Raw genomic sequence first — 4807 nt, 5'->3', positions numbered from 1 at the left:
TCAATTTCCAAGCATATGTCAAGCCCACGTCTAGTAGTAGTCTACCTTTCTCGGATTTTCCGCCTGCACAAAACCGATCAATTTCCGATCATGCATTTAACTCCCTGCCTTGACAACAAAGCTGATCTATTTCCTTTCCACCCTTCAGGCCTGCATTAACTCCCAACCAAATATTATTGGTTTGCTGTCTAATAAATCCTGAAGTTAAACCAGCTAGAGTTCTGTGCATGTCAACCATGCCGGCAACCATATATAATCACTAATGAGCCACGCCTAAGACTCCTCACTGTTATCTTCTTTCATCTGTAACCCTATCCCCAGGTGTCAGTCTTCTAATCAATGAACTTAATGCATTTCTTAATGAGTTAAAGACGGTTGAAACCGCACATTAAATCAGCCTATTGTGTGCTGCCAACCCCAGTGGTTCTGGTTCGACGTCAACTTCAGGACAAAAGCAAATCAGATACCACTAGCTATCATCATGTACCGCTCCGCTTATATATGACAGCAGTACATGCACAGTCCTCCTGAGTCCTATATCTCCTTCCTGCGAATTAAAGCAATATATCCCCCATTTGTGCTGCTTTATGCTTTGAGGCAGCTAATAGTAAAACTGCAGAGATTCAATGGAGTTGTCATTCATAGGGTATGAAGCTTTCAGCTTAGTATTGCTTCTCTTCATCTCCATGATATGGTACATACAACACAGGAAGGAAGTTCTAACCCAATGGCCATTGCTTGGTTCGTTCCCCTCCCTCCTGCATCACATTCACCACGTCAATGAATGGTCAGTGGAGGTTTTCCTCAAGCATTGCACCGGCTCCGTCGTCTTGAAGGGTCCCATCTACTCAAAACTCGAGTACCTGGCGACTTGCCATCCCAACAACCTCGAGTACATGCTCAAGAGCAACTTCGCCAACTATCCTAAAGGCCCGGATTACAAGGAGAAGTTAGACATCCTTGGCGATGGAATATTCAACATAGATTTTGGGTTGTGGTTAGAACAGAGGAAGAGAGCTCACTCATGTTTCAGGTCTTACGACTTCCGAAGCTTCATTGCAGATACGAACAGGAAGGTAATCGAGGACAAGCTTGTTCCTCTGGTAGCTCATATGGCCAGGCAAGGGTGTACGTTTGATTTGCAAGATTTGTTTCTGAGATTCACATTCGATACCATCATGATTATCTTATTTGGAAGAGACCCAGAATGTGTCTCCTTGAAATTTCATCCCAACAAGTATGCCCAAGCCATGGATGATGCACTGGAAGCTGCCCTTTATAGGTTCGCAATGCCCAACTCGCTTTGGAAATTCATGCGTTTATTGAAGATTGGAACAGAGAAGAAGTTGGCCGACGCATGGGAAACTCTGGATCTTATGATGTCAGAAAGCATTTCTCTAACAAGAGAAGATATTCTTAAAGGAGTAGAAGGACATAATCTGCTCTATATGTACATGAAATCTCAAAGAGTAGAAAGAAATGATCTGTCCAAGAGTGGTGAGAAGTTTGTTAGAGATAACATGCTCAACTTCATCTTCGCGGGAAGAGATACGACGGCTTCGGGTCTCAGTTGGTTCTTTTGGCTGGTTGCCAAACACCCTCATGTGGAAGCAAAGATCTTGCAGGAATTAAGGCTTGTTTGCATGAAGAAGGTCAGAAACAAGTGGCCATGTGTGTTTGATTCAGATGATCTCAGATCCTTAACGTACTTGCACGCAGCGGTCTGTGAATCACTACGGCTGTATCCTCCGCTTCCTCTAAATAGCAAGGGAGCTGTTAAAGAAGAAATCCTCCCTGACGGAAGCATCACTCGACCCGGGATGCAGATCATACTCTGCTTTTATGCTGTTGCAAGGATGCCATGGGTTTGGGGGGACGATTGTTCAGAGTTCAAACCAGAGAGATGGATTTCTGAAGATGGGACCTTGGACAATCAACAGATGTCCAAGTTTTTCACTTTCAGTCTTGGGCCCAGAACTTGCATAGGGAAGGAAACAGCAATCAACCAGATTAAGTTGACTGCTGCAGCTCTTCTCTACAACTTCCATGTTCAAGTCTTGGACAGTCAGTCGGTTTCCATAAAGCCATCTCTTGTCCTTCATATGAAGAATGGGCTCTTGGTCAATATAAAAGAAAGAGTAAATTGGTGATATGTTTTATTTATTTATTAATATTGTATGTTTGTTCCCTATAAGCAGCGATATGCATGATTGATTCTATGGCTGTTACACTAATATTCTTCTTAGTATGTACTCAGGATAAGTACTTTTAAAATAACAAGAAAGTTGATTATTTGCTCCCATACAGCTTCAGTTCATAGCAGATTGCTCGCATATATATTTACCAGATGGGATTCCATGTCATAACTGGTTACTGCAGGTTATTTCACATGACATTAACTTTCCTATGAGACATGGGATTTATTATTAATTTTGAAGATATTTGAGTATCAATGGTTTTGCAATAACTTCATCCATGGAGTGACAGCTTTTGTGCCTTTAGTAGTCATATTTTGTCAATTTTTTGTATAATTTTTAAGAAAATTTAACAAAATTTCTTAGGATCTTAAGAGGTCCAATCCTTTTATTAATAATAATAATAATATTATTATTATTAATAATGTAAGTGAGGAAAAGAGCACGAACAAATACGAGAGGTAGTGCAACCCCATTAATTTTCAAGCCTTCTTTTCGTCACATGGTATCAGGGTAGGTACGTTCAACTTTTAGGTGAGGTCCTTTAATACTTTTTTTTTAGCACGCCCCTTAATATGAGAGCCCACCGGGCTTAAATGGAGTTTGAAAGTGTGGACAGGCACACAGCCCCTTAGGCAATCACGGTCGTCATCACTACATATCAATCTAACTCACCACATGGCCATTGGACTGTTGTGATAGAATACATATTTAAATATCTTCAAAGACTTAAAAAGGTAAATTATATTTTGGGGTAGTGACAGATAAGTATCTGAACACTTGAGTATCTTGAAGTCTCAAAATAGACACTTGACTCCATTCATTAGTATTCTCTTAGTTAAACATTGCATAATGTCAAAAATACTTTTTTTTGTGTACTTTTAGATTATTCTATGGGGTAAAATCTTCACTAGAGAATGTCATCGTCAGAAAATTTGAATTTGTTATTTGTTGCCTATGTGAGAATGTCATCATGCGGAGACGTCTGATTACTTGAGAATGATCTCATAAATACATGATAAGGGTATTTTTGGCATTATGTAATGTTTAACTGATGGAATGGACCTATGTGTCTATTTTTGAAAGTTCAGGGCACTCAAATGTTGCAATCGATACCTATCTGTCACTTCCTCTAAAGTACAGGGTACCTTTCTGTAATTTACCCAAGAATTAAAGATGGTTGAATATACAAATGCTGAGTTTTAGGTACATCCATATAGAAAGTCTTCATATGAATTCATCTTTCTTTTAAGCTCAAGAGTAGTAAACAAGGCGGAATATACATTGCTACAAGTAGCTGCCAAGGAAACTCTTCAGATAAAGAAGTTTGTCCATGATCTTGGAGTAGTTCCCACTAGCACATTGCCCATCCCCTTGTTGTGTGTAGGGCTGTTCAAATTTGGTTGATAAACTGAAAACCAAAAACCAAAAACCGAACCGAATTAAATTGAATAAGCTAATCTGGTTCAGTTAATTCAGCTATTGGTTTGGTTCGGTTTATATTTTAAAAAAATCAGTTTTCGGTTTCAGTTCGGTTTAACTGAAATTTTCAACCAAACCGAACTAAAAACTGAATTAATGCTGTTATTTAGTTAAGTATATCAAACATTAATGTTTTATTTAATACTTTATGCTAATTAATTATTATATTTTCCAATGAACAATTAATAATAGTTAATTAAAACCTAGACTCATTATTAATTGTTTATTAGTAATTAATTATTCATTAATCATTAATTACTTTTGAAAATGGCCAATTCGCTAGTTCCCCATTGGCATACGGCTTTGGGCCTATTTTAGCTTTTAATTAAGAGTAAAATACAAAAACCTCCCTTGAAGTTTCTGACAATCATAAAAACCTCCCCTATAATTTCATTTTAGCAAAAACCTCCCCTCTATTTTTAACAAAATTAACAAATACCTCCCTTCCGTCAATAATCAAGACAGAAAACGTTAAAGAGATAATAAATACCTATTTTACTCTGAACACTACAATCAAATTAAAATGACAAGGACAATTTTAAAATAGGCCCTTCTCACCTTGACCCAACAACGAATTAATTACCGATATACCTACCCAAACAACCTTTCATTGGGTATGTCTGTACATCCTACCCCCCACAACCAAGTGTAGCTGTAGGGGTCAGGGATGGTCTCTCTAGCAGAATTGCCCTCCACTAAAGGTCTGGCGGAAGGACCAGCCAGCAGGGGCAACATTGTAGGAGACTATGCTACGCCCATCACTGGTGGTGACCTTGAAAGACAGGCTCTGACCATTGAGGTAATTGTTGCTTTGCCAATTTTGGCCCCAGCTCCTTGACATTGGTTGCCACCCAGTCCTTGACCCCTTGATGGAGACAGCATGCACATCACCAGCACCTCCGAGACCGGATCTGCTCCTCACACCTGACGCCTCACATGCACATCCACCGTGCATTGGGAACATCTCCCGACTCAGTCCTTGACCCCTTGATGGAGACAGCATGCACATCACCAGCACCTCCGAGACCGGATCTGCTCCTCACACCTGGCGCCTCACATGCACATCCACCGTGCATGTGAGGCGCCCATTTGTGAGGAGCAGATCCCACCACAGCACCTCTGACATTGGT

General features: G+C 39.9%; 1 pseudogene; it reads left to right on the top strand.

Moving 5' to 3' along the window:
* The first annotated feature begins 626 nt into the window (after positions 1 to 626).
* On the top strand, positions 627 to 2150 carry LOC148873166 (alkane hydroxylase MAH1 pseudogene; annotated as a pseudogene).
* The last annotated feature ends 2657 nt before the right edge of the window (positions 2151 to 4807 follow it).

Source organism: Nelumbo lutea, chromosome 1 (assembly GCF_056320005.1).
Source record: "Nelumbo lutea isolate HS-2025 chromosome 1, American lotus-T2T, whole genome shotgun sequence".
Classification (NCBI taxonomy): domain Eukaryota; kingdom Viridiplantae; phylum Streptophyta; class Magnoliopsida; order Proteales; family Nelumbonaceae; genus Nelumbo; species Nelumbo lutea.
Note: the sequence above shows the minus strand (reverse complement) of the source record. Positions and strands in the feature narration are given on the sequence as shown.